The 13,687-nt window shown below is 42.9% G+C and overlaps 1 protein-coding gene across 4 annotated transcripts in view; it reads right to left on the reverse strand.

Annotated features, from left to right (window-relative positions):
- LOC110527459 (nck-associated protein 5) overlaps window positions 1–11,527 on the reverse strand; it is a 179,816-nt gene extending 168,289 nt beyond the window's left edge. Inside the window, exon 1 of one of the 4 annotated variants that reach the window (XM_036982868.1) lies at window positions 11,318–11,517. The gene's annotated coding sequence lies outside the window, so the exon portion shown is untranslated. Of the gene's footprint in view, window positions 1–165; window positions 340–11,317 lie in introns of those variants that run through there. The other 3 variants (XM_036982869.1, XM_036982873.1, XM_036982874.1) reach the window with 3 other exon arrangements.
- Window positions 11,528–13,687: the final 2,160 nt, after the last annotated feature.

Below are 13,687 nucleotides of genomic sequence, written 5' to 3' on the forward strand. Positions count from 1 at the left end.
CTCTCTCTCTCTCTCTCTCTCTCTCTCTCTCTCTCTCTCTCTCTCTCTCTCTCTCTCTCTCTCTCTCTCTCTCTCTCTCTCTCTAATGCAAATTATCCCACCAATTACCCATGGCCCTGTGTGTCCGTGTCAACGTGCGTCAGAAAATGAGCATCTATAACTTACGTCTTGCCTGGCAAATCCTCTGCTTCACTCAACAGGTTGGCAGCAGCCTCTGATAAGTCTACATCAGACGTTGTAACATGGAATGAAGGTGGCTGGAAACATGCTCCTTTGGTAAATTCCCAGTGAGGAGTAGAAATAGCAGGGGAGGCACTGAGCGAACACACACTCACTCTGGCTTGCCAGACTGGTGCTCTGCAAACACCCTGCTACTTGTAACGAGGGAGGGAGGGAGGAGGGAGGGGGTGGTGTGGGTGAGAAGAAGTTCCACATTACATCATGTGCAGCTGTTGACAGGCCAGTGTTTATTAACTAACTGTCATGAGCCATGGGATCTGTTGCTGCAGGATTCACACCCCGGCTTGCCACACACACACACACACGCAAACACACACACGCATGCACGAGATCACACGAGCGCACCAGTGGAGGCTGCTGAGGGGAGGACGGCTCCTAATAATGTGCTGGAACAGAGCAAATGGAATGGCATCAAACACCTGGAAACCATGTATTTGATACCATTCTGCTCCAGCCAATACCACGAGCCCGTTCACCCCAGGTAAAGTGCCACCAACCTCCTGTGTCGCGCACACACATACGCATGGGCACACACACTTGCACGCAGACAGGCATTAGGTGGGCATTATTGTATTTATAGTTTGGTGACTATACATAAATGTTCAAAAACATTTGAATATCTACTCCAAATGAAGAAAGAATGGTCTGTCAGCTATGATATAACAACCTGAGTTTGAAAAAAATCTATTTTGGTTATTGACAGTAAGTGAAGTGGATTAACACCCGGCAACAGCATGATGGTAACAGAATGACGTCATGGGACCCTGATCTGTACTATACAGAAATGCAAAATGATGAATGTCATTCTCTTCATGGTGATGTATCCTGAATAGACACAAAGGTAGAACCAGTGATATCATGCTTTGCATGCTTGGCTATTATTCCACACACTGGCTATTATTCTAATGAGCTCCGCCCCCAAACAAGACCAAATTCATCTGTACCAATCACAGATATCTGTGTTTCACAAGTTTGGACATCACAGTAGAGCACAGTTGAGTATAGTATAGTATAGTACAGTAGAGCACAGTTGAGTATAGTATAGTATAGTACAGTAGAGCATAGTTCAGTACAGTGTCTAGTTAAATAAATAATACATTTAAAAAATACAGTAAATTATAATGTACTCTAGTGTGCTCTACTGTACAGTACTAAACTCTACTGTACAGTACGGTACAGTACTGTGTTGTACTGACCTCTACTCTACTGTACTTTACTTTGACCACCACGCAACAGAAAGAGAAAGAAAACAGTTATGAGCTGAATATAACAGTATGCCAGTGGAAGAGAGGACAGTAAGCAGGTGACTCAACTGTGGTGTGTGACTACTATAAATTCCCATTGTAGCCAATTGAGTTGTAGTCATTTTGTTACGGATTTTTTTTTACCCGATTTGGTAACAGAATGAAGCATTTGAACCACTTAATAAGTCATTGCAAAAAGGGATTTTCAGGTGAACAAAAGAGAAGAGCAGTCGCAGATACAGTCAACCATAAATCATTTCAGGTTCAATCACAGGTTGCAACAGGGACACACCTCCAGCACACAAGCAGAGAAACTGTCTCTGCTACACGGAAACATACACGAGAGCCAAAGTGCTGGAGTACTGAGCCAAAACAACAAAAACGGTGTTGCTGCGCAAATACTTTTGGACCTGACTGTATATGTTAACAGACAGTACCAAACGTTCTGTAAACACCAGCCTGAGAGGCTGTGAGCAAGACAACATCAGCGGCTACAGAATCACACCATTTCACAGAGAAACGATCAGCGTACCGCCAGTCTGACGGCAATCACCATCAACGGATATCAATTTAATACGTCAAATACAGCATCAAGCCTAGTGATCATCAACCCGTGACACAAATGAGTGTCACAAATACAGCACTTAAAATCATGTGTATTACAGACAGTGAAAAAATATGTATTGTGTTCATTGTGTTAATTACTCCTAACGGAATATGAACTTTTATTTGTCTTAAATATTCCCCATTATGATCATAAACCAAATTGCTATCAGTAAAAACACTATAACTAATTGTTAGTTCTACCTTTACTTGTTAATTCTGTGAGCTTTCATTATCTGCCGTCCTCATGAGGGAGAGAAATTAGAAAATATCTACAAGACACAGTGCCTTCGGAGAGAACTCAGACCCTTTGACTTTTTCCACATTCTGTTACGTTACAGCCTTATTCTAAAATTTCCTCAGCAATCTACACACAATACCCTATAATAACAAAGCCAAACAGGTTTTGGGAAATGTATTAAAAATAAAAAATCTACATAAGTATTTACATAAGTTTTTAGACCCTTTGCTATGAGACTTGAAGTTGAGCTCAGGTGCATCCTGTTACCATTGATCATTCTTGAGATGTTTCTACAACTTGATTGGAGTCCACCTGGGATAAATTCAATTGATTGGACATGATTTGGAACGGCACACACCTGTCTATATAATCTACCACAGTTGACAGTGCATGTCAGAGCAAAATACAAGCCATGAGGTCGAAGGAATTGTCCGTAGAGCTCAGAGACAGGATTGTGTCGAGGCACAGATCTGGGGAAGGGTACCAAAACATTTATGCAGCATTGAAGGTCCCTGAGAACACAGTGGCCTCTATCATTCTTAAATGGAAAAAGTTTGGAACCACCAAGACTCTTCCTAGAGCTGGCAGCCCAGCCAAACTGAGCAATCGGGTGAGAAGGGCCTTCTGGAAGGTTCTCCCATCTCCACAGAACTTAGAACCCGATGGTCACTCTGACAAAGCTCCAGAGTTCCTCTGTGGAGATGGGAGAACCTTCCAGAAGGACAACCATCTCTGCAGCACTGCTCCAATCAGGCCTTTATGGTAGAGTGGCCAGACAGAAACCACTTCTCAGTAAAAAGCACATGGCAGCCCGCTCAGAGTTTGCCAAAAGGCACCTAAAGTCTCTGAGACCACGAGATTGAACTCTTTGGCCTGAATGCCAAGCGTCACATCTGGAGCCATCCCTATGGTGAAGCCTGGTGGTGGCAGCTTCATGCTTTGGGGATGTTTTTCAGTGGCGGAGACTGGGAGACAAGTCAGGATCGAGGGAAAGATGAACGGAGCAAAATACAGAGAGATCCTTGATGAAAACCTGCTCCAGAGCGGTCAGGACCTCAGACTGGGGCGAAGGTTCACCTTCCAACAGGACAACGGCCCTCAGCACACAGCCAGGACAAGGCAGGAGTGGCTTCGGGACAAGTCTCTGAATGTCCTTGAGTGGCCCAGCCAGAGCCCAGACTTAAACCCGATCGAACATCTCTGGCAAGACCTGAAAATCGCTGTGCAGCAACACTCCCTATCCAACATGACAGAGGATCTGCAGAGAAGAATGGGAAAAACTCCCCAAATAAAGATGTGCCAAGCATGTAGAGTCATACCGAAGAAAAGTCGAGTCTGTAATCGCTGCCAAAGGTGCTTCAACAAAGTACTGAGTAAAGGGTCTGAATACTTGTGTAAATGTGATATTCCAGTTTTTTATTTGTAATACATTTGCCAAAATGTATAAACCTGTGTTGCTTTGTCCTAATGTGATATTGTGTGTAGACTGTAGAGGGGGAAACCGTTTATAAATACTTTTTAGAATAAGGCTGTAACCTAACAAAAAAAAGTCAAGGGATCTGAATACTTCCCGAAAGCACAATAAGTGGGTTTTTGGTAACAGAATGACAAGACACTAGACAATATTTCTTACAGAAGGCAAATCATTTCTGTAAAAAATAATGTTGATATTAGTTGGCAGGGGTCTTTCCTTCAACAATATTGTGTTCTGATGTATTTCTAATACTTTTCAATACTTTTTCTATTAGATGTTTTCTAAGACCCCTTTTCAAACTTGTTTGACCAGAAAGAAAAGCCTTTGCTTATTCTAAATGTATATATGCCTTACACCAAAGTTGATGTGCTCCTATGAACTTCCCGTTACTGCTAATGGGACTTCTACAAAGAAATGCCCACCAATTTACACAGACTCGCCCATATCATGAACAATCACATTTACTCTACTCATACGCACATAATTATGTTGTGTTCTTCTATCCCCGTGGGGACCTACAATTAATTTCCATTCAAAATCCTATTTTCTCTAACCCCTAACCATAACCCTTACCTTAACCTTAACCCATAACGCTAACCCAAACCCAAACCCAAACTACTAACCTCTAACCCTAATTCTTACCCCTAAGTTTAAAATAGCGTTTGTCCTCATGGGGATGTGGGAAATGTCCCCACAAGGGATACTTTTCCTTGTTTTACTGTCCTTGTGGGGACTTTTGGGGATTTTAGGTCCCCACAAGGATGGAATCCAACCATATATGCTATACTTCCTTCTCAAAAGCTCTGTTGGTTCGTTTTTGATTACGCTAGCTAGCTAGCTGACTTGAGTCTGTCTGACCAGCAAGCGTTACTATGTCTCTCTCTCAGGCTTCAACTGTGGCAAACCAAGCACCAAGCTGCATTCCTTAAGCGTCTGGGCCTGGCGTAGACCCCAGTCTCTCAGAAGGTTTAAAGTGTTTATCTTTCTCTCTCTCATTTAAAGGGAGACACGTGACTCACAGCTTTACTGCCAACCAGATTTTTCTACTATCATGCTGATTGGAAACTACTGGTCTGGGCTATTATTCACAAACTCAAGAGAGCTGTTAGTTGTGCTGATCTAGGGTCAGCATAGCCTTTTAGATCATGATGAGCTTGATTTAATGGACAGCACTCCTACTCTTAGACTATTTCTGAATATGGGCCCAAAGGCTGTATGTCTCAAGTGTCTAAAACTAGGAGTGCTGATCTAGGATCAGGATTCTCCCTGTCCATATAACATTAATCAATATGATCCAAAATACAAAACAGATCCTAGATTAGCACTCCTACTCTTAGATAGAAGCCCTGGAGTCATATTCATTAAGTGTTATTAGTTTAAATGTTGACAGGGAGGGGATCCTAGATCAGCCCTCATGCTAGTAAGACTACAGTATTTCCAAATAATGACCCTGGTCTGCTTTTCATTGGGGCTCCCCACAGAATGTCTGCTTCTTAACACTTTAAGCATTCCTCACCACAGACCCATAATAAAGTAGACAAGGGGCACACTGACAGAAACCATCAGACCGGGTCACGTCACCCACTGTTTGTCATCACAGTCGGCGAGCACAAATGCACCGATTCAGCCTCTCTAAATGCCTCTGTTGCATACCTTGTGGCCACAAATGCAATTATTTTTAGATAGATTCCACACTGTTTTCGCATTCCTCCTCTCGTAGCTCATTGCATTGCTGTGCTGTCGGCAAGAGATGTCGAGGGGACTCGTGACATTGCCTGTCAAAGCGAGGCTGGGATGTGGTCGACTCGGTTGAAGAAACATACGTTGGTGTTGACTCTTGGACTGTCAAGCCCTGACCTTAGAGAGCCTTTTTTATGTCTCTTTTTGGTTTGGTCAGGGTGCGATTGGGGTGGGCATTCTACGCCCTTTATTTCTATGATTTGTGTTTCTATGTGTTGGCCGGGTATGGTTCTCAATCAGGGACAGCTGTCTATCGTTGTCTCTGATTGGGAATCATACTCCGGTAGCCCTTTTTCCCTCCTTTCAGTGTGGGTAGTTAACGTTGTTTGTGGCACTTTGCCCTGTTAAGCTTCACGGTTGTTTTGTTATTTCTTGTTTTGTTGGCGACATTTTATTGAAATAAAAGAAAATGTACGTTGCCCACGCTGCACCTTGGTCTACTTCCAACAACCCCCGTGACATGGACTTAGAAACGAATGGTTTCTAACCATTGATTCTTGAAGAGTATAACGTATAAATGCCTCTGTCTATGACTTTGAGAGTCTCCAGTCCTATCCCTCATCTGTTTACCCCCAAAATTGTCGTGGTGACAGCTTTGTTGTTGTTGGAATCCCAGATTACCCCTTCACAATGGGTCTTATATCTTAAGGCAGTGGTTCCCAAACTTTTTATAGTCCCGTACACCTTCAAACATTCCACCTCCGGCTGCGTACCGCCTCTAGCACCAGGGTCAGCGCACTCTCAACTGTTGTGTTTTACCATCACAGTAAGCCTGCCGCACACACACTATACGATACATTTACTAAACATAAGAGTGAGTGTGAGTTGTCGTCACAACCCGGCTCGTGGGAAGTGACAAAGAGCTCTTAAAGGACCAGGGCACAAATAATAATAATATATTTTTTTGCTCTTTATTTTGCCATCTTACATATAAAACCTTATTTGTTCATCAAACATTGTGAATAACTCACCACAGGTTAATGAGAAGGGTATGCTTTCAAGGATGTACATAACTTGCCTCACAGTCTGTGCCTGCAATTAGTTTTCATGCTAATGAGGGCTGAGAATCCACTCTCACATAAGTATGTGGTTGCAAAGTGCATCAGTGTCTTAACAGCGCGATTTGCCAAGGCAGGATACTCTGAGTGCAGCCCAAATCCAGAAATCTGCCAGTGGTTTCTGATTAAATTCAATTTTCACAGAACCGCTTGTTGCAATTTTGATGAGGCTCTCTTGTTCAGATATCGGTAAGTGGAGTGGAGGCAGGGAATGAAAGGGATAACGAATCCAGTTGTTTGTGTCATCCTTTTCGGTAAAGTATCTGCGTAATTCCATACCAAAATCACTCAGGTGCTTCGCTATATCACATTTGACATTGTCCATAAGCTTGAGTTCATTTGCACACAAATAATCATACAATGATGGAAAAACCTGTGTGTTGTCCTTGCTAATGCAGACAGAGAAGAGCTCCAACTTCTGAAACATAGCCTCAAATTTGTCCAGCACATTGAAATAGTTGCGGAGAGTCCCTGTAATCCTAGATTCAGATCATTCAGGTGAGAAAAAACTTCACCCAGATATGCCAGTCATGTAAGAAACTACTTTGCCCCTTGATAACCCGTGCCCTTCTGTATGTTGTAAAAGTGAATTCAATCTATTCTATTCAATCTAATCTAATTCATTGAATACATGGTGGTATAAATCATTTTTGTGCAATCAAACGCACTGACATTTCTCAGTTTCGAAGTGGAAAGAGTATCTCTCTCCTCTCTCATCTCTCCTTCACTGTGGCTGGATACATGGCCTGAGAGGCTACTGACAAGGTAATCATGCACAAAATATATGGCTTGACCCGTGGCTAGAACCCGTCCATTGGAGGGAAGACCTTAAACTGTTGGGGGTTAAGGGTCAGACCCTTTGAGGGGGACGGTAGAAACGATTGCCAAGGAGTAGAGGGGTGTAAAAATTCCTCCCTCTACTGAAGAGGAAGAAAGCTTTAATGATCATTCCTCTTCTAACCTCTTCGTTATATGCACTGATCTGAAAGAACTGACCAGGGGATTGATCATTACTCCAAACAGTTGCAAAACGAAACGTTTTGCCCCAGGTGAAGACCAGCCTAATGACGGGATTCCATCCTATAGTTTTTACCTGGGCCATGTTCAGCAAGCAAACCTTGTGGAACTTTTCACAAAGAAATACCATGAATAGAGCTCTCATGATTCCTTGTTCTATGTGCCAGAGGCATGCTTGTTCTACATAATAGGTTTTTATTGTGTCCTGCTGAACATGGCCCTGTAGTTTTTTCCAATCAGTGCGGATGAACTGAAGGAGCTGAGACAGGATACATGACAAATAGCCTGTGTTTTCTTTAAATTATATCAAAGTCAGGCATCCCGAGTGGCGCAGTGGTCTAAGGCATCAGTGGTCTAAGGCATAGTGCTAGCTGTGCCAGTAGAGATCTTGGGTTCGAGTCCAGGCTCTGTCGCAGCTGGCTGGTGACTGAGAGACCCACGGGGCGGCGCACAATTGGCCCAGCGTTGTCCGGAATAGGGGAGGGTTTGGCCGGCAGGGATGTTCTTGTCCCATCGTGCACTAGCGACTCCTGTGGCTGGCCGGGCACAGTGCATGGTGACACAGATGCAAGGTGAACAGTGTTTCCTCTGACACATTGGTGTGGCTGGCTTCTGGGTTCAGTGAGCATTGTGTCAAGAAGCTGTGTGGCTTGGTTGGGTTGCATTTCAGGGGACGCATAGCTCTTGACCTTCGCCTCTCAGGAGTACGGGACTTGCAGCGATGAGACAAGACTGTAACTACCAATTGGTGAGAAAAAGCATTTTTTATAATAATTATTTCAAAGTCACTCTATTTTTGTTATTACCTGTACTACTTGACAATAGGTTGCCACTGCCAGACTTACCATTACTCCTCTTTGGCTGTGCTAACGTAGTTTGGGGTTCTTTAGAAGGCAGATCGATGACTCTCTATGTTGACAACACTGGATGGAGACAGATTACTCTTTTACTTTTTGGATTTCTCTTTTACTCGTGAACAGACTACATTCACAGAAATATGTCACTTCAAGTACTTCCTGTTCTCAACATCTAACCAATCAGAACAGAGAAAAGTAAGTTGCTAGGTAGATCATCAATTCCCATTACAATTCAAATCTGATTCCTCGTATTTTGGAACTACGCAACATTGACAAATAACAATAATAACATCTCTCACAACATAACTATACACTAGTGTTATGTGTTGAACAATGTTCCAAACAGAAGTGTTTCTCATAAGGTCTTTCATATCTAGTCTGCTTTGAGTCATATTGGCTAAGATAGGTAGAGGCCTGTGAGCCATAAAAAGCCTATTGCAAAGACTACAGAGACTATTGTAGAGAGTAATGTCAGCAGTTTCAAATCCAGAACATTCTAAACCTATTAAACGTGGAATGCAGGTTCTAGTCGAGAGAGACTCTCAAAAGAAGATGAGCCAAGTACTCAACATTAAGTGTGCCATAGTAGTTTTACTTATTTATGGATTTATCGTTATTAGCAACTGAATGTTGAGCTATCGCCCATTGTTTTAGAAGTGTACTTAGCAGTACATTGGCTAAACTTTGGCTCTAATTGCTCTCTAGGGAGGTTTTAAATAGGATAGAACATGTGTATCTGGCCAGCAGCTCCAGTGATTTTTCACCCTGCCCTTTCCAATAAGAGAGCAATACCTCACATACAGTATCTAAAGTCAAAGACTGTTCTCTCAGCTACCGCACGGCAAGCAGTGCCGATGCACTAAATCTGGAACCAACAGGACCCTGAACCGCTTCTACCTCCAAGACTACTGAATAGTTAACCAAATAGCTCCCCGGACTGTCTGCATTGACTCTTCTTGCACTTACTCTTTTGCCTCCACTATCAGTTATCAATCCTGTTGCCTAGTCACTTTATCCCTACCTATACGTACATATTTACTTCAATGACCTCGTACCCCTACACATGGACTCGGTACTGTTGCCCCGTGTATATAGCCAATTATCTTTACTCATTGTGTATTTATTCCTTGTGTTATTATTTTCCTATATTTTTCTCTCTGCATTGTTCGGAAGGGCTTACCGTTGTTACGAAGCATGTGACAAATACCATTTTATATTATTTAATAACCCGTTTGGGACACTGGGGAGGAGCAATGTTGGACTTATATGGTCAGAAACCCGTACAATTAGCCTGCCCTCATCGTTACATGTCATCATTGTCATAATGATGGAATATGCACTTTTCATTGCTTTCAGTGCGGACCAGCTTTCACCAGACACTCCTTCCTGTTTTCTTTGCACTGATGATTAGCGAGAGGTTGGAGCTGGTCCATGGGGTGAGCTATAGGCTACTACACTTTACTCTGCAGCAAATGCATACCAGAGTGTACCATACTGGAACAACGAAAGCTCTTCTCAGACACTCTCAGACAGATTCATGTTTGAAAGATATTTCCATTCTTCTGTCTGCCATAACGTATTACGTGATGGAATGGAATGGCAAATCCATATCTTGATACAATCATACACGATCCAATGTCTGGGATTCATGAAGATGAAGAGTTGACCAAGACTCGGCCAAAGTCATCGTTAGAGAATTCTCCGAGTTAAGCATGCATTTTCCATCTATACCATTTAACCAGAACACTACCCTTTGCAATTCCCAGCTGCATCTGGGAGTTAAATCTGCTTGGCCATAAAGCAGTCAGTCCTACAGCTTCCATACCAACATTGAGATAAATAGGACTTTTAATTATCCAGGCATCCCGGTTAATGGTAAAAGCGTATGTGTTTTTGTTCCTTATTAGAACAAATATGAAAACAAGCTAACTCAATGCTATAGTGTGCCCTATACATGTAAAGGTAAAACTGATTCGATAACATCATAAATGGAAGACATAATAAACGAAGGGAAATCTACTATCCAATACGAATCCAACCAAAAACGCTAGCTGGAGCTAAAGCATGGCTCTATCTGAGACAGTGTAATGAGATGACTGGGGGTTGTAGAGGCAGTCTGTGTCTACTGAAACATGCTCAGTGTCGAGGCAGTCTCTGAGTGTGTCCCAAATGGCACCCTATTCCCTTTAAAATGCACTGCTTTTGACCAGGGATTTTATTTGAATCCCCATTAGCTGTTGCAAAAGCAGCAGCTACTCTTCCTGGGGTTCACGCAAAGCATGAAACATGACATAATACAGAACATTAATAGACAAGAACAGAACTACAAATAAATAAATATAGAAATATACAAGTCTCTAGTTAAAAGTACTGCAATACAGGGGAAAGGGTTCCATTTGGGACATAGATTCTGTGTCTGTTGAAATGTTTTTGCTCAGAGGAACACTAAGTGGATTCATGCATCGTCCCATGCTACAATGACATGTTGGAATGTCCAAGCCATGTTATTAGCAGTCCCACTGGGAATAAAGCAATGTCCCATTTCACATCAGCAGCTCGAAGAGAGGCCCTTTACATGACCATCAACATTCGTGAGCTACAAAGGGAATTTATAGATAAATAAATTTGTCCACATCCTGAAACGTTAAGCTCACTGATTCTAGCAACTCTTGCTTCCCAGGAGATGAACAGAGATGCCGGTGAACCAAGGCACAAAATGTGGAATAAAAACATTTACCGAGCTCTACTACTCTGCCCTCCCTGATTTTTTTAGAGACAGTCCACTGTCATTTTGAGTGATAAGTCATGCATTTGTTTTAGAAACTATATCAAAGTCAACTTACTTTAAAAAATGTTTTTATATTGCCTCTTTTGTCCAGTCTTCAGGTAAAATTCCTTTCTTCTTCCTGTCCCCAACCAGACTTGTCTATCCCCAGTGTGTGGATGGGTATGCAGTCCAGGCTAGTGTGGTTAGGAATTGTCAACTGTTCCTCCCAAGGCTGCCTGAGGTGAGGGGGGAGGAGGCCTAAACAAATGTGCCTGTGTTCACCCTCGATGTTTGTATGCAGCCAACACCACCACACCACAGCCGGGCTCCTAGCCAAGGCCCTACCTCCCCTTCCACAAATGGCAAATGGCAGACAAAAAAAACACACAAGTTCCCGCTACAAATACACACCCACTCCTTGTACTTTATCATTTCCTCAGAGTGCTAGACCAACACAAAGGAGGGCGGTTGTGGGGCGTGGCGTGATGAGAGGACCCCAGAAAGACTATGTTATGCCCCTGTGAATGGAGTAGGATAGGGTGGGTGCAGATGAAGGGTAGGGCAGGGTGGAGAGAGGGGTGCGTGTGTGTGCCCTGTGACTGAGCCTCAGTGCCCTGCGCCATTGTGCCATGTTTGCCCTGTGAGACTGGCAGCTGGGGCGAGGACAAGGCATTTTTGTCTGGTTTATTTTCCTATGAGGGCCCTGGGACAGGGAGGGTGCGCCGGTGATGAGGGCCCATTCGGCTGGCATTGACATGTAAAGAGACTGTGTCAGTGACAGCTGAGGAGAGCAGGCCCTGTAATTAGCTGTGTGTGTACAGAGAGGATGTAGGATGGGCCATTGCTTCCCCCTCTCCCCCTTTGACATTCAGCATCACTGATCATATTCTGAAAAACAGACAAACTGGGTATAGCAGACCTGGATTCAACTAGTGTTTGTTTTCTTTCAAATACTTTGAACATTTAATTGAGCCTATCTGAAATGGCAGGTACAGTAATACCATAATCAAGCAGTAAGGCATGAGGGGTGTGGTACAGTTGAAGTCGGAAGTTTCCATACACTTAGGTTGGAGTCAATAAAACTTGTTTTTCAACCACTCCACAAATGTCTTGTTAACAAACTATAGTTTTGGCAAGTCGGTTAGGACATCTACTTTGTGCATGACACAAGTAATTTTTCCAACAATTGTTTACAGACAGATTATTTAACTTATAATTCACTGTATCACAAATCTAGTAGGTCAGAAGTTTACATACACTAAGTTGACTGTGCCATTTAACAGCTTGGAAAATTCCAGAAAATTATGTCATGGCGTTAGAATCTTCTGTTAGGCTAATTGACCTAATTTGAGTCAATTGGAGGTGTACCTGTGGATGTATTTCAAGGCCTACCTTCAAACTCAGTGCCTCTTTGCGTGACATCATGGGAAAATCAAAAGAAATCAGGAAAAGACCTCAGAAAAAAATTGTATACCTCCAAAAGTCGGGGTCATCCTTGGCAGCAATTTCCAAACGCCTGAAGGAACCACGTTCATCTGTACAAACATAAGTACCCAAGTATAACCACCATAGGACCACACAGCCATCATACCGATCAGGAAGGAGATGTGTCTCCTAGAGATGAACGTACTTTGGTGCGAAAAGTGCAAATCAATCCCAGAACAGCAGCAAAGGACCTTGTGAAGATGCTGGAGGAAACAGGTACAAAAGTATCTATATCCACAGTAAAACGAGTCCTATATCGACATAACCTGAATGGCCGCTCAGCAAGGAAGAAGCCACTGCTCCAAAACCACCATAAAAAGCCAGACTATGGTTTGCAACTGCACATGGGGATGGCAGCATCATGTTGTGGGAGTGCTTTGCTGCAGGAGGGACTGGTGCACTTCACAAAATAGATGGCATCATGAGGGAGGAAAATGATGTGGATATATTAAAGCGAAATCTCAAGACATCAGTCAGGAAGTAAAAGCTTGGTCGCAAATGGGTCTTCCAAATGGACTATGACCCCAAGCATTCTTCCAAAGTTGTGGCAAAATGGCTTAAGGACAACAAACTCAAGGTATTTGAGTAGCCATCACAAAGCCCTGACCTCAATCATAGAAAATTTTAGGCAGGACTGAAAAAGCGTGTGCGAGCAAGGAGGCCTACAAACCTGACTCAGTTACACCAGCTCTGGTGTTTTTACTCAGATTAAATGTCAGAAATTGTGAAAAACAGAGTTTAAATGTATTTGGCTAAGGTATATGTAAACTTCTGACTTCAACTGTATATGGCCAATATACCATGTCTAAGGGCTGTTCTTAGGCACGACGCATCGCACAGCCTTTACCCGTGGTATATTGCCCATATACCGCAAACCCCTGAGGTGCCTTATTGCTATTATAAACTGGTTATCAATATAATTAGAGCAGTAAAAATAAATGTTTGTCATACCCGTGGTATA

Source organism: Oncorhynchus mykiss, chromosome 7 (genome assembly GCF_013265735.2).
Source record: "Oncorhynchus mykiss isolate Arlee chromosome 7, USDA_OmykA_1.1, whole genome shotgun sequence".
Taxonomy (NCBI): Eukaryota; Metazoa; Chordata; class Actinopteri; order Salmoniformes; family Salmonidae; genus Oncorhynchus; species Oncorhynchus mykiss.